At 41.6% G+C, this 23,224-nt stretch overlaps 1 protein-coding gene across 2 annotated transcripts in view; it reads left to right on the top strand.

Moving 5' to 3' along the window:
- The first annotated feature begins 22,152 nt into the window (after nucleotides 1-22,152).
- The window catches only part of PRAG1 (PEAK1 related, kinase-activating pseudokinase 1), a 39,560-nt gene continuing 38,488 nt past the window's right edge, over nucleotides 22,153-23,224 (top strand). The window contains exon 1 of one of the 2 annotated variants that reach the window (XM_026672885.2): nucleotides 22,153-22,361. The gene's annotated coding sequence lies outside the window, so the exon portion shown is untranslated. Of the gene's footprint in view, nucleotides 22,362-22,610; nucleotides 22,746-23,224 lie in introns of those variants that run through there. The other variant, XM_087957355.1, reaches the window with a different exon arrangement.

A 23,224-nucleotide genomic window follows, 5' to 3' on the forward strand; every position in this document is an offset into this window, starting at 1 on the left:
GACAGGAGTATCCGTGGCAAGAGGAAGATGTCAAAGAAAGTCAGGATGGCAGTCACAACTGTGCTACCAAAGAACCAGCCTCTTTATTTTTACATGCCACTTAAAAAGAGGTGTGGATATGATTGCCACCATCTTGACTTTTTGACACCTCTGTTCCAGCTGTCATCTTGCCTCCAAACCACTGATAAATGCAGCTGCTATACATACCTGACATTTCAAGTAATCCAGCCCCACTGTCATCACCTCGGGTCTAAATGGTTTTGGTTTTTAATGTCTAGCATACTGAGGCTGCTACAGTTCTGGGTAAGAGTCTGCTCAATCATTTATCTCACTGTGGGGAATCACTTAATGAAATACTTTTCTTTTGCCAGTGATAACTAAAACGTGCCACAATTTTTGCAAAGTGTTTTCACAATACAGCTGCCCCTTCGGGTTTTTTATGTATTGTTTAGTATCATTATTTATATCCTGCCTATTATTATTTATGATTGACATTAACACTCTTAAATAAAAACGCCGAAATACATTTTAGTGGGGTTTCTCAATCTGGCAACTTTAAGCTGGTTGAGGAATTCTAGGAATTGAAGTCCATCCAACTTAAAGTTGCCACGATTAACAAATGCTGCTTTATAGGACAGAAATAATCACTTTGGGATCCTTCTCAAAGGGCAGTTGGTAGGGTGGACAGAAGTTGAGGCGGCCTTGTAAAATGGTCCTGGATTTTTTCCTTTTCCCTTTTTGTGTCTTGATGCCTTTCTTTTGCTATTTACAAGCGTGGCCTTTTGCTGAAGTAGCTCATTAGATGCCTGCAGTGCAGAAGTTGTTGATGTTGTTAGTTTATCTGCAGAAGGAGTACTTAAACTGGATTAGATGTCTTTCCTACTAACAATCCACAGCCTGATCTCAGTGTGGGGAATTATCAGGCCCTGTTTTCCCACAAGAGGATCCCATCACTTGATATGTTGATCCAAACTTATTCAGAGGCAGTTCCCACCTCACCTTTAATCTCTTGAAGATTACAAGCTCAAGAATAGAGAAATAAAAAATGATGAAAGGATAGCTTCTGTGAGGACACAAAAAATGTGTGAACAGTCTATATTTTTGCTGCAAATTATCTTTATGCAATAAATCTCTCAAACAATCCAGCATAGTTGCATACCACAAAGGGGCAATTATAACTTCCCAATATCACTCATACTGTATGATTCTAAACATTTTCATAGTTTACGTGTGGCATCAGTAGATGAGAAATTGTAAATGCGTCTGGGTTACTCGAGTCTTCCTAATAACCTGGAAAGCAGATCAAAAAATATTGAGTGTTTAAACAGCCATCTTTTAGCAAGGAGATATCAGTATGGAGATATCAGCCTTTATTTATTTGTCAGATTTATATCCCACTTTTCCTGCAGGAGCTGAAATGCCCTCCTCCTAGTTTTCTCCACTACATAAACTCTGGGAGGTAGGTTGGACTGAGAATGACTGGTTCAAGTCACCCAGGTAGTTTTTATGGATGTGGATGAATGTTAACCTGAGGTCAGTCCAACACCTTCACCATCATTCCAGAATGCAATGTGTTTGGTTCTAGCTTAAAGTCAGCGGTACAGGGTAGATCAGTTCAAGAAGCCAATGCCATATAGGTATACTTTTATTGAGCAGCTATAGAAACAGAATCTTTCAAATCTGCACGTGCCTCCCTCCTTCATCATTTTACTTTCATGTGAATTTGGGAGGGTCCTGTCTGAGGCATTTTCTTACATTAGTTTCTTCGAATGGGCTCAAGCCACATTTGTCTGATCATAGCAATAACAACAGCAATAGCAATAGCACTTAACTTATAACCCATAGTGCTTTACAGCACTCTCTGAGTGGTTTACAGATTGCCCCCAACAATCGGGGTTCTCATTTTACCAACCTAGGAAGAATGGAAGGCTGAGGCAACCTTCAGCCCCATCAGGGATCAAACTCCAGGTTGTGGGCAGAGTTTGCCTGCAATACTGCGTTCTAACCACTGTGCCACCAGGACTCCTTTGCCTTGGTAATACAGGTAGTCCTCGGCTTACGATAATTCATTTAGTGACCATGAGAAGTTACAATGGCACTGGAAAAAGTGACTTATGACTGCTTTTCACACTTACGACCATTGCAACATTCCTGTGGTCATGGGATCAAAATTTAGATGCTTGGCAGCTGACTTGTATTTATGATTGTTGCAGTATCACAGGGTCACATGATCAGCTTTTGAGACCCTCTGGCAAGCAAAGTCAATGGGGAAGCCAGACTCCTTAAACAATCTTGTTACTAACTTAAAAACTGCAATGATTCACTTAACAACGGTGGCAAGAAAGGTTGTAAAATGGAGCAAAACTCAATAATTGTCTCACTTAGCAACAGAAACTTTGGACTCAATTATGGTTGTAAGTCAAGGACTACCTCTACTATAGGTCTTCCCACATTTTTCAGTGGGATTCACTCTGCTGTCTACATTTACCATGATGTTTAAATCTATCCACTGTGGTTTATTTAGTAATCATCAGTTAAGGAACTCTAGCTTAAGGCAGTACATAAATTGATTTGGTGACCTGGTCCACGTGTTTCACTAAGGAATGATTTTTTTAAACATGATTTATTGATAAAGTTGGATAGGTTCACACAAGGCAATACGAAATAAATTACAGTTTGTAAATTGCAAATAGTGAATAACATGAATGCAAAATTAAACAATTAGCCCTCCCTCTTCCGTCCCTACTTCTTCAGCCTTCTACAACTGATGTTAGACAGAAACCCCCAAAAGGGAATACGTTGGAGAAGCAATTTCTATAGAATAATGGATAAGTAAAATATGGGATTCATTATTACGGCAAGATTATCATACAGATGTTATTTCTGTGTTCCGTTCTGCTTTAATTGACTTACCCCACCCCACTCCAATTTGCAATTTTGCTTTTGGGGGCTGCAGATGCAATAATATATAGAAATGAATGTGCAGCTAATATATTTCATTAATTAAAGTATTTACTAAGACAAGTATAATGTTTATACAGAGACAACTATGCAATGTTTACATTGGCTCCTTCTTTGTTTACTTAAGTATCAAAGCGGGAGTGCCAAGGACTTAAGCAATACAAAATTATTTGTTATTGTTTGTTGAGAATACAATTGTGTGTGTGTTAATTGGAACTTGAGTGTGAGGTTTTGACTCTCAGAGCACGTGCACTAGATCTAAAATGCAAACAGGGATGGATGGAGGGAGGGAGGGAGGGGGAGGAAGGAAGGAAGGAAGGAAGGAAGGAAGGAAGGAAGGAAGGAAGGAAGGAAGGAAGGAAGGAGGTGAAGGCACCGAGCTAGAAACTGGGAGACTGTGAATTCTAGTCCCATGTCAGGTATAAAGCCAACCAAGTGACCTTGGGCCAATCTCTCTCACTCAATCTTGGGAAGGATGCAAGAACAAGCCATTTCTCAAATCTTTCCAAGACAACTTCAGGGACTAGACCAGGCAATCACCAGGAGCTAACATTGACTTGAAAGAACTGTATAGTTTAACACTGTATACATTTATTGCAGATTTTTTATGGGTCTTATAAAGTAATACTAAACAATAGTGGAAAACATACCTTTAAAAACAATGTGAAAAGGCAACATGATAAAATGCAGAAAAAATAAAAAACCAGTAAGATAAAAGCAGCTGAAAGCAAGTACAATTGAAAACTGATAAAGTTGGGAAGAAACATTACTAAAATTCCATTTAACACAGTAGCATAACAACAGTGAACTAGTTAGTTTGAGAGAAAAGCTGTCTCCTCAGCTGGTGTCTAAACATCTCACAGCAGGTGCTAGACTAAACGAGAGAGGAGCCACCCCCTGAGGAAGAGGGTGCCACACTGACTAGGAATTCACTATCGAATGACTTGAAAGAGGATATTCTAAGTCCTGTTTGTGGAATTCCTTTCTTGCCACTGTGGCTGAGCCTTATAAGCGTTTGTCACCAGTTTGAAGATCTTTCCTCAATCTGATTCAACTAATTTATGCTGATTTCTGTTGGAGCCCATCCCGCGTTAGAAGATTTTAGGTTTTTTTTTTCATTATTATTATTATTATTTAAATGGTTGCAGAGAGGCGGTTGTTGCATACTGTGTTTCTTGCTCTCTTTTCTTAATTTAGGGGCTCTCAGGTTGCCTACATTAGAATGCAGGTTTGAGCCAAAGCATCTATAGCTATATGTACCTACATGTCAAAGATGGAGATAATGAAGAAAGAAGTGGGCAGAAGGCCACTCCTTTAACCACATCTAGCATATGGATACCCCTTTCTTCATGGATTTATTATTATCAAATGCAATCAGGGCTGTCAAATTGAATAGCTTTTTCATTAAAAAAAAAAAGGCAAATGAATTGAAAGGTTTGTTACAGTTTCTAACTTTTAAAGCTAAAGCACTTGTGTCCTTTGCTTTCTGCAGTTATTATTACTCGTTTTTGTACCTTTGGCAATCAAAAATAAGACCTTTGAGCCATCTCCTCAACTGGTGGTTGAATTTCAATACAGGTGGTCCTCGACTTCATTGAGTAACCATTTCAAGTTACAACGGCACTGAAAAAAGTGGCTTACGACCGTTTTTCACACTTACGGCCATTTTGGTATCCCCATGGTCACATGATCAAAATTCAGTTGCTTGGCAACAGGCTCGTGTTTATGACGGTTGCAGTATGCTGGTGTCATGTGATCTCCTTTTGCGACCTTCTGACCAGCCAATGGCGAAGCCAGATTCACTTTACAACCATGTTAGTAACTTAAGGACTGCAGTGATTCCCGTAATAACTATGGCAAGAAAGGGTTGTAACATGGGGAAAAACTCATTTAACAACTGCCTCATTTAACCAAAGAAATTTTGGGCTCAGTTGTAGCTGTGAGTCGAGGCCTACCTGTATTCAAATGTCGTTCGGTAGCCATTCATATCTGAAGCCCATTGACTTGGGCAAAGAGATTAAAAGGACTCTTGGTGGAACTCAACAAGATTTTTCTGATATTCTTGCTTCTCCGTTATTTAATGATTTAAATAATTCCATGTGTTATAAGTGTTCTATTCTATTTGACTGTGGGAATAATATATTATTATCGGACACAATCCAGGTCAGGGAGATTTGCTATCTTGTCAGCGCTTCTCTTCTCCAAATTTTCACTGTCAGCACTCAGATAGGATCAACAACTGTAAATGCTGTCGCTACCTCAAAAGAATTGCAGAAAAGCATAAAGCTGAAAAGATGGAGGTACGGTATCTTGCTTTTGGAGAACCATATTCTGTATTAGGGAGTAGATGCGTGTAGATAAGCCCTTTAAAGTTTTCAGATTCTCAGTGAAGATTTTCTACCTGGTGAAAGTAGCTGGCTTCCAAAGCACCGCACAAGGGTTAAGTAATGAACCACACTACAGGTAATATGTCAGGATTCCGGCACTTAGCCCCATTTAAATCATGAGTCTCGAGCCAAACTTCCAAAACTTCAAAAGGATTTATTGGGAATTAAAGGTGTGGTATTGCCTGGGTGCAGCCGACTCTGAGACACATAATTCATTGTCACCCTTGACCCTGGTTTTCCCCCCACCCCCTGGGTGTATCGCAATTCATATTCTCCAATGGGACACATCCATAGCCAAGAGTCATCAATCATGCTCCCCAGTTAGAATATTAGAATGTTGCAGGGCAGAAATTTTGGTCACCTAGTTACTATCTTTGAAAACATTTATGGAATGCAGTTTCGGTTTTGCAAGCTGCTGCACTGCTCCCTCCTCCCTTTCTGTTGGCAACTCTAAAAAGACCAGAGAAATATTTTATGAGTTTACATAATATTTTACTTACTGGCAGGCTGAGGCATGAAACATCAGGACCACATGTGAAGTTCCAGTTAAACTCATTTATTATTAAATATGCCTATGCACAGGGATCTCTTCAACTAAGGGGTTAGAATTATCTCTGTATTAAATAAGGGCTAACAGAATTTAAGTGGGTTGGACTACTTAATCCATTTGCAGCTACGTAGAGACTCTAGACTGATTCCTCATTTGACTCCTCCCACAGGTGCTGCCACTGCTTCTCCTACACTTATGGCCACAAAAGGGATCAAAATTTCAGGTTGTAAATCAAGATGCAGTTATAAGTCTAGTGACTGTGTGACCATGCCCAATTTTATGATCATTTTTTTCAATGGCGAGTCACCAAGGTCATTATGTGAATCATAATGTTAAGCAGGGTCCAACTTCCCCAATGGACGTTTTTGGTGGAAACTGGCAAAAAAAGGTTGCAGATTGTGATCATGGGACTGCAGTAGCCTGCAACAGATCATAAATGTGAGCTGTTTGCCAGGCACCTTAATTGCAATCACATGAGCACAGGGGTGATTCAATGGTTTGCAACAGTTGTTAGTGTGAACACAGATTGTAAAGTACTTTTTTCCAAGGCCATTGTAACTCCAGACCATCCATTAAACGAACAGCTGTAAATTGAGGGCTACCTGTATTGTTTGCAGTTTTTCAGAACCTGAATACTGTTGACAATGGGCTTGCAATTTGACCTGGATTCAGTGATTTTTGTTGAAATAATCAGCAGCAGCTAAGTGGCATACACAAATCCATTCTTCGCTTTTGCATGCAGAACACATTTCAGTTCCTTTCACACAGTGTATGTTGATTTTCATTTATTAAATGAACCAATAAATAAAGCAATGTTTTATTTACATTTAAAAATTCGCTTTAGTCTTTTTCTCCTGGGAAAAAGTGAGGGTCAGAAATAAATGAACCAGCCACTGGTGTTAGAACAAAACACTGTAACTGTTTTTTTTTTTTTTACTTACCAACAAAACATCTAAAAAATTATCATTGTTCAACAATCGTAGCATAACCACTTTAGAAGCAAAGATAGGAGAGCATGAAATGTCAGAATAAACCTATGGAGATTTTCAGTCATCTATATGCTGCGTATAGATTTGAAACCAGAAATATTATTGTTAGGTATAATATCAGAGAAGTATGATAAAGGAACTATATACTGTACTTGATTTTACATGAGAATTGTATTTGTACAATATTGGGAAAATGAGAACACCCCATCAGATGAAAATATAATTCGAAAAATATTGGACTGTGCAGAAATTGATAGATTGACATTGAAAATAAAAGATAAAGGTGATACAGAGTATTATTTAACATGGAATAGATTTTATGAGTGATTAGAGATAAGAGGTAGAAATTAGAATAAAATAGAATTCTTTCTTGGCCAAGTGTGATTGGACACACAGGGAATTTATCTTGGTGCAAATGCTCTCTGTATACATAAAAGAAAAGATACATTCATCAAGAGTCAAGAATCATAAGGTACAACACTTAATGATAGTCATAAGGTACAATAAGCAATCAAATAAGTCATTGGGTATAATAAGCAATCAAATAAGCAATTAGATGAAGAAATATTGCTATGTATAAATTAAACATAAACATGGTTTATAACTATAAGTATGCTAATATAATTAATAGGATTATAAATAAACCAACATAATTATAAGTTTGGTTAAAATCATTCTGTTGTACCACTACTATTGTTATTAGCATATATGTTACTAATAACATTTCCACCCCCCCCTCTTTTCTTTTGTAAAATAATATGCCCGGACAATACACTGAATTCAAAATATTCATATATAAATAAAGGAAAATGCTTGGACTATGAGATTCTCAGTCAACCAGGTCACAGTTATCCCAAAGGTGCTTTTTCAAGGGGCAACTAGACTTTTGGATAAAACTGGACAAAAAGTTCAGTTGCCTCTTGAAAAAAGCATCTTTGGGTCAGGATAAACCAGAGAAAAGAAGAAGAAAAATAATCTATTATAAGCAGGACCTCAATCAGGCCTGAACTATAAAGACTACAAGCCTCAATTATGTTATAACACCAGTACTTAAAACAGTCCAATGCTTCTCTGTTCATAGAATGGCATATTTTTTTTCTACCACAGAAACTCTGAGCCGTTCTGATGGAGAATTTTGTGCCAGCTCTGATCAAAAATGTGAAGCAGATTAGAATGAATTGAGGTTGAGAAAAATAGAGAATCATCTCTATTATTCAGTCACTTAGAAACTTCCAGACGAACACTTGACTGAAGGGAAGAGTTCGACCCACAGCTTTATTTGGAGGGGATTCGATGACTTAAACTTTGCCTTTTTATGTTCGCTTGTTCTCTCTTTGGGAGGCTAGACTCCAAACAAAGTGCCCCTATTGTGAGCAGCACTCTGGAGCAGCTGCAGGTGTCCGGGCAGTGGCATATGACAAAGCTCATTTGTGAATCAGCCCTTGTCCCATGGCCTGCGGTGCCCTGCTCCAGCCATCGCTACTGCCTTCAAAAGCAAAATCTACACATTCAGTCAAAAGAGCCATTCTTCTTGGCTTTCTTAGCAACTACTGTCCTTGGTAGGTATGTAAAGCAGGGAGTCTGTCTTTCGCCTGATGCCCAGAACTAAGAGATGGGTACAGTGGCTGTTCTGGCTTCTGCTCAGTTTGAAGATCCTTTGAAAGAATTTAAAAAAAACAACCACAAGATTAAGGCACGCCAAGAGAAGTTATACAAGGATACCAGACTGGCAGATGGCAGAGATGCCAGAATAATAGCTTTCTTCCAATCTTTTGAAACTTAAAGAGCCACTATCAAAATGCTTGGCAACATTTGTGGCTTTATCTTTTTTTCAGAAGAGTAAAAATGGATCACAGGATCTATCATTAATCATTTACTTTTTTAAAAAAAAAATTATATGTAAAAAAAGGAAATAAAAATGGAAAACACTCCATAAATTCATGGATTACCTATACACAAAAAAGCTATAATTAGTCCATCGTTTTCACACTATAGAACTATTAGATGAAATAAGTAAGATATTAATATTTAAGTCGGATCATTTAACCAATAGAAACAGTGGGGAAATTAAGCCTATTAACTACTAAACACGCTCCAGTTTTCAAAATGGCACTGCTGATGGACAAATATGTGGTCAAATGCAGAATAAGTGAATTCCTGTATCAATTAGTATTTTTTAATCTTGGCAACTTTAAGTTGTCTAGACTTCAAGTTTAAGTCCAAGCATCTCAAAGTTTCCATGGTTGAAAAATACTGGATTAGAGCTGGAGTTGGATCCGACCAGTGTAACTACCGGCTCGGTGATTTACGTGCGCATGTGAAACATCGTCAGCTTGCTGCCTGGAGAGCTGAGCAGCGCTGCGCGCGGGTGCGCAGCATTTGAAAAAGCACTTTTTTTCCTGCTTTTTCAACCACAGCTGTGCCGTGCAAAGCAGCTGAGGTTGAAAAAGCAGGAAATAAAGGTCAGGTAAGAGCCCGGGCAGGCGGGTGGGCCAAAACAGCAGCAGACACAGAACCGGTTCTGTGTCTGCTGCTCTTCAGAGCTACTGGTTCTACAGAGCCGGACAAAACCAGTAGAATCCCAGCCCTGGATTAGAGTGATTATTACACACTTGAAAGTGAGAGGCAGTTTGGACTAGTGGTTGAGGCACCAAGCTAGAAACCACGAGACGGTTTGCTCTAGTTCTACCTTAGGCCTGAAAGCTGGTTGGATGTCTTTGGGACAGTCACTCTCTCTCATCCCATAATGTCCGCCTCAGGTTAGTCAATTCCTGTCACAATCAAGGGATCGACACTTGGTTGGTCAGAAAAAAAGCAGACCCCGCACTAGTGGGGAAAACACAAGGAAGAAAAAAAATGCATAATTGATGGAGAATGAGTATCTTTTCTTCCATCCATGTAATACTGTATCAATCTTTTTAACAGACCTTGCTGCAGCATTGACAAAATTACCATACAGTTACACTATTGGAGGTTATTTTCTGACCTGGCTAAAATATCCAACTGTTAATCCTTGAGGATCCAGGATTTTTTCCTCACTTTTATTCCCAGTCAGAAAATTTCTTGTTTCTCATTGTTGTACTATAAATCACCTTCAGTATTATTTCTTTAACTGAAGGTGATTTATAGTAAAATGATGAGAAATAAGAATACAATATATTGGATTAAATCCAGAGGTTTCTATTTATTAGTGAGGTGAGCTCCACTCCACAGGTGCAATGAAGTACCCATTGCTATTATGCTTTATATAAAATACATTTTCTGAATGGAAAAAAAAGTGAGATAAAAAGCACTGATGCTTTGGGGATCAGCAGCTTGGATATATTTAGAAAATACCCTCCAACATGGTCAGTATATTTTCCTTTCTCCGCACATTTTTTGTTGCTGGAAAACAAGAGGTCAGAAGAACATCTTCTGGGGCATTGTGAAGTACATATATTCTAGGTACCAGTTGCTCTGACCTGCTTGGAGATGGATTTGGAGCTTCTCCTGTTAATTGTGTGGTGTTTGATCCTGTAATTTCTGAAGAAATAGGCAGAATCATTGGGACTTGACTTGACTTTTTCATGCATGTTTCTATTGGCTGTCCTCCTGAGATATTTATTATATATGGTTGGGTATATGCAATGATGAAGTTGAGTGAGGAAATAGTGGTTCTAATATAGCTGAAACCAACAGTTCTGGAAAATTTGTGGCTAGTCTCCAATCTGCCCTTTTTGGAGGGAAGTTTCTGAGTCAGGCCGCAATTTCATGCCTTCCATGAACCTTCTGCGATTATATATTTTTGCCATTAATTCCCAAGCACTCTTCACTCCTTCCCAACACACACACACACACACACACCCCAACACCACTATGATGAGCATAAAAGTTGTGGGAATACAAAAAGTACACAGATGGAAAGAGGAAAGGAAGTAATTCTAGTTTAGTAGAAGTCTATTTGTATGACACTAGACCCTATTCTTTAAAAAAAAAAACAATGGGGCACAGATATATTCATTTTAAGGGAGATGATGATAAAGGTTTGAGAAAACAAGAATGACTTTGTTTCCTTTTAAACCAGAGAGTGGTGATCTTAATAGTGAGCCAAGGCTAGGTTACACAAATTTGTTCAGTGCTCACTGCCCCAAAATTTGCGAAATGTTGACAAACATTTCCTGAAAACTTGCAAAGTCTTATTCAGTTATTCATTTTATTTGAATTTATTAGCTGTCCAATTCCAATGGACTTGGTGAGAACACCAACAAACTCAGACCATCGTGCATAAAGCCTTATTTTTGTATGAGTTTCTGTAAGTTTTCAGCCACATTTTTTCATTACTATTATTATTAATTAGATTTCATTTTGGAATTGTCAATCCAATTATGCAATTATAGAAGCTTTGTGGTCTATAGGTGCTTCATTGCCAAGTCCACCCTAAATTGCATAATATGCATGGCTGCCAGGCTAATTGCTACATTTTACACCAACTGCAACTTCCAAACACTTAGATGGGCTGAAATCAAAATGTGAATAACTGTTGCAAACCCAACTGGCATACAAATCCTCACAATAGGTGTTCTAGCTATAACTGTGGAAATGCATCACTCACTGTGCTGCAAAACTTAGCCCAATTTCCTTTTGGCAACAGCACAACATTTAACCTTAGTTTCAGCTTTTTCTTTGTCCCCTATTCCATTAGCTGGGGTGATATTCAAAGTTATCCACTGATTCTTTGGAATTAAATGGTAAGGAACAATAATGCTGGATACCATCAGCATCATTATGATAGTTCAATCCAAAGTTTTGAATGATTTGCCTATGCAGTTTCATTCATATGCATATTGTGTAGAATATGCCTCTCTACCCCAGAACCCCAGATCCCAGGAATCCATTATTCGAAGCAGACTGACTCACATTGGCCTGAAGCTATAGACTCAAGAAGCAGCAATTCATTCACTATTCTTTTCCCCTACCCTTTCTTCTAGTTTGGACTAGCTTCCAAAATCCTTCGGTATTTTCCAAATAATTACATACAAAATTACATAATAATTACACACAAAACAATATAGCATTCATTTGGTTTTTTTGGTTGAATGTGATTGTGTCATTTTGACAGATTGCCCATGAAACTGAAAAAAACTATTTTTAGATTTTGCTAAAACAGGCAACTTTCTTTTTCCTGCCCCTTTCCTTCCTGTTAAAGGTCTAGAGAAATGATATATAAGTTTGTACAATGACATGGAGTTTGAAAGCATGAAAACTACAGAAGTCCTCCCTTCCTATTACTAACATAAATAATATTTGTTAAGTCAGAAAACATGAAATTAGTCCTTTGAATTTTTTACGATCATAAATTAACATGGTTTTCCTCCTATCATATTATGAACATAGAGAACCTGGCCTATAACACAGCAAGAGTCTATAGCTAAGAATTTGTTTGTTTGTAAAATGTATTGGTCACCCATCTTACCACAGGGTAAATTTTCAGTGGTGTTCTGCTTTATGACTAAAAATAAAATTTAACAAAATTTGTTTGCAGCTGTGTATGTCAAAAACTGATTCCTTTTTCACTGTTGCATGATTACCCTTGATAGGTGAGAATTATGGGAACTGTAATCCCATTCTCATAAAAGAAAGGTGTTCATGATTAAATTGGTTTTGTAGCTTTGAAACAAATAAAAATGTTATGTATTTATCAAAACTCAAAATGGAGTAAATATAGAAGCAAATATCTTTCTTTCAAACTGCCTTGAGTTTTAAATTTTCTAGGGTGTAAAAAATTGCTTTGTCTATAGCCGAAGCAATCTATTCTCTTATCTTATCTTATCTTATCTTATCTTATCTTATCTTATCTTATCTTATCTTATCTTATCTTATCTTATCAAAGAAACACATTCTAAACACATTCTATATTCTGTATCAGGGGTCTTCAAACTTGACAGTCATGACAGACAAACTTGACAGTCATGACAGACAAACTTGACAGTCCTCCAGTCATGTTAGCTCAGGAATTCTGGGAGTTGGAAGTCCACAAGTCTTAAACTTGCCAAGTTCTACATTCTAAATTTAGGATGAAAAAAAAATACATGCCCATAACATAAGCTTCTTTTTAAAATTCATTTGCATAATGTCAACTGATTTTGCAAATGGTTCAACAGGAATCTTACTCTTGCTGTCCTTTCTTCCCACACATTTTATTGAGAAAAAAACACACAAAATAAATTTGTGTTTAGGATAGCCATATTACAATAACAAAATAACAGAATAACAGAGTTGGACTGGAAACTTGGAGGACTTCTAGTCCTATCTCTTGCTTGAGCAGGAAACCTTATACCATTTCAGACAAATGGTTGTAACTTTTAATGTCTTAAAAGTTTATCCAGGAAATTAACTACCCACCCATGAGATCACTAGGCAACTGAACAAAACCAGACGAGTTCTCAGGAAGGACTTATTAAAAGACAGATCATAGAAACAGAACTGTTGAACAGGGGTGTCAATCACAAGGCCTGGGGGCTGGATGCAGCCCACGGGCTCAGGGGTGGGATTTAAATTTTTTAACAACCGGTTCTGTGGGTGTGGCTTAGTTGGTGGGCATGGCTTGGTGGTCATGTGACTGGCTCGGCGTGGCCAACTCAATATCACTCACATCAAGGCACGCATCTCCTCACCTGGCCCCTCATGACTGTGGGGATGCTGCAACAGTCGTAAGTGTGAAAAATGGTCATAAGTCACTTTTTTCAGTGCCTTTGAATGGTTCGGTGCCTTTGAACTTTGAATGGTCACTCCACACAAGCAAAGTACCAGCAAAGGAGGGGGGGAAAAACTCCAGAGAAGTTCCAGAGACAGGAAGTCTAGTCCTGCCAAGAATGTAATAAGGGTTAACGGAGAGGCAGTTTCTGTAAGCAACACCAGAATGTTTCCTTCCTGCCTTCCTTACAGGATTAGGCCAGTAATTTCTTCTAACAACCGGTTCTCCGAACTTCTTAGACTGTTAACAACCGGTTCTAGCGAATGGTAGAATCCCACCCCTGCACGGGGTGCTTAGATCCGGCCTACAGAGCTGCCCTGGAAACAGCAAAGGACCACCCCACAGTGCCTCTGCCAGTGAAAATGGAGCTCACAAGGGCTGCGTGAAGCCCTCCCGAGCTCTGTTTTCACAGGCAGAGGATTGCAGGAGGCCATCCTTAGCCTTGAGAGCCCGTTTTCACTGGCAGAGCGCTCAGGCCACCACAGGCGCCCCCTGACATGAGTGATGTCATGCTGGCACACCCACCCTGGCCACGCCCACCCCAGCTCCCCCCCCCCGATGTCAAACACAAACCTGATGCGGCCCTCAGTGAAATTAATTTTGACACTCCTGCTGTAGAACAGCAGAACCCCATTGCCTGTCTCTACAACTCACAGCTCAAGCCACACAAGTGCATTATTAATAGGCTGCAACCAATATGGGACAATGATATTGTACTTTCTCAGGTACTGGATGGCATGCCCATATTTGCATACAGACAACCACCCAACGTTCTCACAAACAACAAGAAACACTAGGACAATTATGGCAACACGGAACCGGACAGTGCATTAACCCAAATGTCCCCACATCTATGCCAACACATCATTATAGATCCCAGGAACTACCTATGAAAGATTCACATGCTCTTCTCCAATGTGATGTGTTGGACAAATCAGCAAAAGAATTAATGGACAGAAGTTTGACATCAGGACTCAAAAGAAGAACAAGATAGTTTCAGAGCATTTCATCCTCACAGAGCCCTCCATAGCTACCCATCAAAGGGGTTGTTTTAGAAAAGGGTGGCAAGAAATGTTGAACTCATCAAAAAGTTTTGATCAATCTCAGAAGTTCTCAACAAATGCAATTGGTTTTTAACATACTACACACAAGTTAATTGATAAGTTACTTGTAATCTGTTTTAAAAGTAACCTACATCTACACAACCAACTTATCTTCCCTTCCTCCCACTTAAACCCTACATAGAGAGAGGTTTAGCCTCTCTATGGCATCTGATGATGTGAACTGTCTCTCACAAAAATGCATGCCTTTGAATGAAATGCGTTAATAAGAAAAATGCTACCAAATGCCTCAAAATCAGTAAGCATTGGGTTATATTTTGAACATACAATATCATGGAGGGGTCACCAGTCTGAAAAAGTCATGAGGATGCAAGTGGCAATTATGAGGAAAAATGGTATTTCACCCTTTCATATAGAATGTAAGTCAGAGGTGGTATTCAGCCAGTTCTGACAGGTTCTGGAGAACTGGTAGCAGAAATTTTGAGTAGTTCGGAGAACTGGTAAATACCACCTCTGGTTGGCCCTGCCCCCATCTATTTGCTACTTCCCAAGTCCCAGCTGATCGGAGTCCCAGCTGATCGGCTGGGTCTTCTTTTGTTGCCCTGCACAGGAGAACGGAGCTGAAAAACAGGTTAGTGGGATGGGGAAGGAATGGGATTTTGCAGTAACCTTCCCCTGGAGTGGGAGGGAAATGGGGATTTTACAGTATCCTTCTCCTGCCACATCCACCAAGCCATTCCCACCAAGCCACACCATGTCCACCACACCACACTACACCCACCAAGCCCCGCCCACAGAACCAGTAGTAAAAATATTTGAACACCACCACTGATGTAAGTGAAATATACCGAATGTTCCTATAATTTTGCATTTCTTTCTATCCCAGAAGAGACACTCCAAATTGCATGTTATGGAAGAGATACACAAAATATTTAGTTATTTAATATAAATCATTTAAAAAAAACCATTAAAATTCCTCTCCGTAAAGAGATGTACATTTTTACATGCCATTTTACATAGGATCAGAACAGTGCATGAGGCTGGCACTATCCTGTTGAATGTGGTTTGTAACTTCACCCCAAAAAAGTTTTTTTTTTTCACTTTTACTTTCCTTTCTCCCCTCTCTTTACTTTTATGGTGTATCACTGCTGAAGTGGTGGTCATTTTTACTATTGCTAACTATAAGGAGAAGTTGTCTCATGATAACCCAAAGTTGGAAAAGTATGCTTTTGCTGCTTGGTGCAGGACACCCATTGCTTCATAAAAGTAGCAAGCACAGGGTGCTGTAAAACAAAATTGTTGTTGTTCAGTCACTAAGTTGTCTCTGACTATTTGCGTCCCCATAACACATCAGAAACCCAGGGGTGGGATTCAAATTTTTTAACAACTGGTTCTGTGGGTGTGGCTAGGTGGGTGTGCCCATGACTGGGTGGGTGTGGCTTCTTCTTTTTTTGCAGCACAGCCCCCCCCCCACCAGTTTTTTTTGCCCCCTGGACCTCAGGGAGTTCCTGGGGGGCATTTTTGCTCCCAGAAGGCTTCCCTGGGACCCAGAAAGGCAAGAAATGGAGCATGGGGCGGCGCACAGCACCCACACCCTGTGCTCCATTTTTGGGCTTCCTGGGCTTCTGGGAAGCCTTCTGGGGGAAGTTTTTGCTCCCAGGGACTCCCTGGGACCCAAGAAGGCCAAAAACAGAGCACGGGGGGGCGCACAGCACTCCCCCTGCACGCCTGTTTTTGCCTCCTGGCCCTCAGGGAAACCTCCTGGGCAAAGCAGTAAGACAGCGAGGGGGATCCCGGCACAGCTGATCATTGGAACAGCTGATCATCAGGAGGGGGGGAAGAAATACCTGAAGGAGTGACTGGGCGGAGTAGAACGCAGTCAGCGATGTCGGGCATGCACACGATGTCACACATACGTGATAAGGACTGACTGAGAAGGGAGGGGTGGGCGGAGAGGGGCAGGGCCGGCCAGGGGTTACAATTTGCCAGTTCTCCAAACTGCACAGAATCATAACAACCGGTTCTATAGAACCGGTCCAAACCAGTAGAGTCCCACGGCTGCAGAAACCTCCCCAACCTCCATTGTTCCTCGGACTTTGTCCCAATTCATGTTCAGTGTTGATGACACTGTCTAACCATCTTACCCTAGGCCCTCACATTCTCCTTTTGCCTTCAATCAAACCAAGATAGGGCTGGAGAAATCCCCTTTTGGAAACCTTGCACTGGAGTATATGCAGCTTGCACTCCTAATGTTTTTGTTGTTGTTGATGTTGTTTTACACTGAGCTATGTACATTCCCAAAAGATTTCTGTCCTGGAGCCTAGCTGGATAAAATGAAAAAAATGTTGCTGTTCCATACTCATTAGATGAAGACGTCTTCTGAGAACAGGATCACGGATCCTTCAGGCCATGGGCCCGAGTCCTTCCCATCCGGCCTGCTCAGGGAAGGGAGGAAAGCAGAAGAAAATGGCTTGTTTGGGGGAAGCATGATCTCAGGCCATTGGAGGAACCTAAAACAATGTTCCCAAAGAAATCTTTCCCTTCAGCGCTGCTCAGCTGGGAAACCACCAAGGAGCTGTGAGAGGAAAGGAGATTGGCAGGGGGAAAGAGCTGAAACCCTTTCTTTGCAGCACTTTCTCCTGGGCTCCACCCTGACTGTTGCTCAACCAACTTGAAACAGGATGGAAGCAAAGCAGATCCAGACCACTGATTATGCTGGCAAAGCCGGGGGCCCTTGTCCTCCCCAAAGGGATCTCTCAGTTCTGGGTCTGGGAGAGGGGAAAAAATGAACACAGCACTGGGCTGTTTTATTTTCTCACCAAATGGGCCATGGAAGGGGGCTCCTTTATACCATTCTGCTTTTATTCTCCCTAAAGGCAGCCTAGAAACCTTTAAACAAATAAACCAAGTATTGAGCCATCTTGAAGACTTATACAGGCAGTCGTCGACTTACCGAGCACAGTTGAGCCCAAAATGTATGTTGCTAAGTGAGTCTTGCCCCATTTTGCTACTTTCCCTATCACATTTGTTAACTGAATCACTACAGTTGTTAAATGAGTAACACGGTTGTTACTTTGCTTGTCAGAAGGTTGAAAAGGATGACCATGTGACCCCAGGACACTGCAACTGTCATAAACACGAATCCATTGTCAAGCATCCATGTGGCCATGGGGGTGCTTCATAAGTGTGAAAAATAGCCATAAGTCACTTTTTCAGTGCTGTTTTCTTTCTGATTGAGTAAACATTAGTTAGTAGGTGAATGTCATGCCCTTGTTAGAGTCGGACTCTGAGGGAGAGGAGGAACAGCCAACAGGGAGTGGAGGTGTGGCTCCAGAAGTTGTGGAGGAGGCTGGGGAAAGGCAGAGGCTGGCTGGGCAGTCAGCGGAAGAACCAGGCTCATCCCCTCTTCATCCTAGGACACACAGGGAGGAATGGAGAAGGAAACAACTTGGCTTACGAGAGAGGAAGCGGCCATGATCCCTCTCATTGGTTGCAACTGGGGAGAAGAGTATATAAGAGAGACGGTTAAAGCACAGCATAAAAAGCATGTTTTATTTTGGGCTGAAGTTATCTTGGTTGGCATCCTTCCAACAGACTGTGCCTTATTATCTCCTTGAAGTTGGTAATTACTTATCCTGGCCCGTTGTGGAATTTCCCATTGTAGTTTGTTTTGGGTTTTTTATTTCACCTCTATCTGCTCATTAAGTTCGGACTGTATTGCTTTCTTTTGAAGACTATTTTTGAATGAGTTTTATCTCCAGCTGAGAATTATTGAACAGTGGGGCCAAGTTGGAGGCATTAAAGGACATTTATTTACGTTTTGTATTTTGTTAAGTTTGTGTTACACTACGGATCATCACAGTGAATGAATGGCTATAACTCCATCCGTTTTAGACTCTGACTCTTCCCACTTTGGGCTTCGGCCATATCCTCGTATGCAGGGGTGGGATTCTCCCGGTTCGGGTGAACTCCTTGCTCCAAAGATCAGCTGTCTCAAAACCGGCTCACTGCGATGAGCATGTGGGCCCACCCACCCCGGTCTTTCCTGAAATGTACAACAGGGTGCTTGTCATTGCTGATCTTTTCGCATAAAATATAAATCTACATATTATCTACAGTTTTCCCCCCAAACAATTGGTTTTTATATTTGCTAATCTGATTTTGAGGTATACATTTCAAAATGAAATTATCTTAGGATCACTGATTCCAAGTATGTTGATTTTTCTGGATTTTTCAGTAGTATAATTCTAGAGCAGGGGTGTCAAACTCATGCCGTCACAGCATCGTCACGTGACATATTGCTAAACCGGGTTTGGGCGTGGCCAGCACGTGACACATCCAGCCCGCAGGCCATGAGTTTGACAGCCCTGCCTTAGAGGATCAAACCAAGATAGCATTGTTGAGCTGTTTTGAGGTCATTCAATGAAAGTGTCTGAAACAAAATTGGAAGGTTTATACCATATTGCCCTTCCCATGCTGTTGAAAATCTACCTGGAACCAGGTAAATTTGTATTTTTCCTTAGAATATCACCAATATACGTAAAAAAAAAAAAAAAGTCCTGCTAATATGCATAGATGTTATTCCCAGGTTTTCAGTGATAAGTCTTTATCTTATACAGTATTTCAAGAGGTAGAATAAGTTTTTCAAATGTTTTTTTTTTATATTTTAAATGTTTCCTTTGATAAAACATCCAACGTTGGGAATAAAATCTATATTTAATGCCATTTTTTTTATTTTTTCTGCAGTGCCTCTAGTGACCCCCGTTTATTAATGTCCATAGTAGGTATATGACAACCAGCTGTGGCTCTTATTTCCATATTTAATAATGACTAGACAACCTGTGACCCACTGAGTCATTGTTTTAGAGTTACTTCCTTATCTAAACAGAGAAAGAGAATGTCCAAGGGTTAAAAAAAAGCAAGCAGTGGGAGCAACTTCCGGCTTCCTGCCAACTTGATCACAGCTGACTGTCCTTCAGCAGCTGATGGTAGGATTGATCTATCCAGCCTCCATCCAGTTGCCCAAGATGATTGGGAGTGGATAGTCCATTGAAGAAATATTCACTCCCTTAACAAAGTGTTAATCAGCTCCATGATCCAACTAATAACCCTATTCCCACCAAGACTCATAGGTCTCTACCCTGTGATCTCCGTAATGTCAAACCTGAAATTGACATATGTATAGCCATTTTAGTTAGGCTTATTATTATTCTTTCTCTTTACTTTCTCTTTGGTGGCTATGGGGGAAGGGTTCTGGTTGTGCCACATTCCTAAGGAGGAAAGAGTGGAGATAGAGTTGTTTAGGCTAGGTGATTCTTCTTCCCATGGGAACACGAGCTGACCATGCTGAGGCCCCTTGAGGTGGAGATTTATGACATCTAGCAACGATGAATTACTTCTATTGGCGAATATGACTTTTGGGGGTTGTTTCTAACTTCTAATATTGTGGAGTAATTCCGGGTTGTGTCAGATCCGGAATTACCACGGACTTTGCCAATTTGATGCTTTCCTAAATACAATAAATTGTTTTGGAAGATGGGACTTTGCTCTTTTCTTTTTTAAATGGATTCCATCACTTGAAAACCTGACATGTATATTTTCCCCATGAAAAGACTTAATACAATTTTATCAGTGAAATGTTATTCCAGATTCTCACAGCAGCCTGTGGGCAGGTTTTGCCAATTCTCATATATACAGTAGGTAGTCCTCACCTTATGACCTGAATTTCCATTGCTAAACAAGGCAGTTATTAAATGAGTCCTGCCCAATTTTACATTTTAGCCCTGGTTGATAAGCAAATCGCTGCAGACTTTAAGCATATCCAGCTTTCCCCACTGACCATGCTTGTCAGATGTCGGCTGGGAAGGTGGCAAATGGCAATCACGTGACCCCAGGATGTTGCCACCATCACAAATACATGCCAGTTACCAAGCACCTTAATATCGAGGATGTGTAGTATTGCGAACTACTCAAAATTTCCGCTACCAGTTTTCCAGAAGTGGTCAGAACCTGCCGAATACCACCTCTGCAGTCCATCCTATATTAAGGAAAGTGATTGGTAATGATTCCATCAGCAGCTGAAAAGGGCAGCAAAGCCAGGAAATTCCAACAGTTTCCTTAACTTGTTCTGATTGGAAACATAAAAGACACATTAACACACCAACCCTTTTTTTCTGAGGCAGAATAAGAAATGCCAGAGCAGTGCCATTGAAACTCATAGTTTTTTCCCCTTAGTTTTAAGATCGGTGGATTGTCCTTTGACACAGATTTGCACCCAAAATAGGACCAGGATGAATCTGGGCAAAACCACAAGTGAAAAAGAAAGGAAAAAAGAGGCAGCGGATATGACTGCAAAGGAGAAGGGGAAAGGAGGGGGGGGAGGGAAGAGAAAGGGAAAAAATGAAGAGGGAGGCAATAGAAAGTTACACTAAAGAAATCTGGAGGAGAGAGTACTTCCTCCATGAGTGGGACAACAGTAAGCATTGTAATGGGTGAAAAGGTGAAAACAAGACTATACAGGTACTCAACTTACAATCATTTGTTTAGTGACCGTTTGAAGTTTGAAGCACTGGAAAAAGTGGTTTATGACCATTTTTCACATTTACATCCACTGTAGCACCCTTCTGGTCACGTGATCAAAACACAGACACTTGACAACTTTGATGTATTTATGACAGTTGCAGTGTCTCCTGGTCATGTGATCACCTTTTGTGACCGTCTAACCAGCAAAGTCAATGGAGAAGCCAGATTCATGGCCGTGGTTTCACGTGAAGTGAATCTGGAACCGTCAAGTGAGTAACCCTGTTACTCCTTTAAAAACAGCGGCGATTCACTTAACAAGGAAGGTTACAAAATGGGGGTCAAACTCACTTAACAAATGTGTCACAAAGCAAGGAACAAATGGGGCTCAATTGTGGGCCTAAGTCAGGGGTCCTCAAACTTGGCAACTTTAAGACTTGTGGACTTCAACTCCCAGAATTCCTATGCCAATTGGCGGCAGCGGATCCTGGTACACCTGCGGCCAGCTATGCTGGCTGAGGGATTCTGGGAGTTGAAGTCCACAAGTCTTAAAGTTGCCCATTTGGGGGCCTCTGGCCTAAGTGGAGGACTACCTCTACTGTTAAAGCTGTGATTCTCAAACTCAGTTCCTTGAAGACACGTGGACTTTAACTCCCAGAATTCCCTAGCATGGGGATTTCACTGTTTCCCTAGCATGGGGAATTCTGGGAATTTGAGTACCTGTGCTTTAGTTGAAAGAAACAACCGGTCACGGTGCAAAACCGTCCTTAAAACGATCACCGAGAAACCTGGAGGCGACGGGGACGGCTTTCTACCCCTGCCACGAGGGATGCCACCCTCCTGAGTTACCAGCTAACCAGGTGCTTCGCAGGGAAAGCCCAGGCGTGCTTCCTCCGGTGCCGAAGGAGGAGGCGGGGCGGGCAACTGGGGTTGGGGTGGTGGGTGGGGGAAGGAGATGGAGGATTCCTTTGGTGCTGCTGCAGCAGGAGGAGGAGCCGCTGGCCAATCTTCCGTGGCTGAGGCGCACAAGCGTACACAGCGCCCCAGGTTGTCCCGCTTCCTAGCCGCTTGCCCGCCGGCAGGGCGCTTGGGGAGGAAGGAAGCCCCGCTTGCCTAGCCGGGCGCCTTGGCTTATGGCGCTACAGCCGAAGGTCTGGGACGGTAAGTTTCCCTCGGCGCTCTCTCTTCTTCTTAAAGCTGGCCGCGGGTGCACCGGGATCCTCCTCCGCCGCCGCAGCTCGGCAGTGCGAGGAAGGCGAAGTTTTCTCCTGCCTGGGTTGGCAAGAGGCAGCTTCCCCCCAAATGACGTTTGCGAAGGCAGAGAGACAGGCGCTCATTCATTCTCGGCAGGTCCGGGCAGCCGCCTCGGGTGCCTTCCTTTTCGGAGCGAGACCTTGCTGCAGGGGAGGGCACCGGACCAAACTTCGCGGCCGGAAAGGAGAGCGCCCGCTCGGAGTCCTCGTGGCAACAACGGTCGAGGGAGCTTGCGTTTTGCGCCGCGGGAGAAGTGGGGAAGTGCAGAAGGCGACTTTCCGAAAGATTCTCGTAAGGGAAAGGAAGGCTCTGACCCCGGTCTGGCTTTTGTTTGGGGGCCGGGCTCTTGCTCGGAGCCCTTGCACGTGCGGCGTTGCCTTTCCCCGCTTTGGGGGGAACCGAGGCTTGAAAAGAGCCCAAGGTGGGGGGGGGGGTTCCGTTTCCAAGGGTTTGCCCCCCTTGCACAGAAAGGAAAGCAATGCTTTTTTGCCCTGCGTTAAAAGACGCCCGCCGCACTGGGCACAAAGTGACAGGGGTCAGCTGTTTCCCTTCGGAATCCTTGCGATGCCTTCGATGAGTTGAGAGATAAGCGCCGTTTCCCCCCGCCTCCCCCCAAGGCTTCTTATAAAGCCAACGAAACAGGGCTTAAACGGTGGTCTTTCCAGGGTGTCCTGAGCTTTTAAACCCAGGTTTGCATTAGATGCCCAAATTGAAAAACGGAGAGGAAATGTTACTAAAAGCTGTACAGCAAGAAACTGTGGTGGGAACTG

This window comes from Notechis scutatus, chromosome 2, assembly GCF_049901735.1.
Source record: "Notechis scutatus isolate UNSWTSFEM ecotype Mainland chromosome 2, rNotScu1.2, whole genome shotgun sequence".
Taxonomy (NCBI): domain Eukaryota; kingdom Metazoa; phylum Chordata; class Lepidosauria; order Squamata; family Elapidae; genus Notechis; species Notechis scutatus.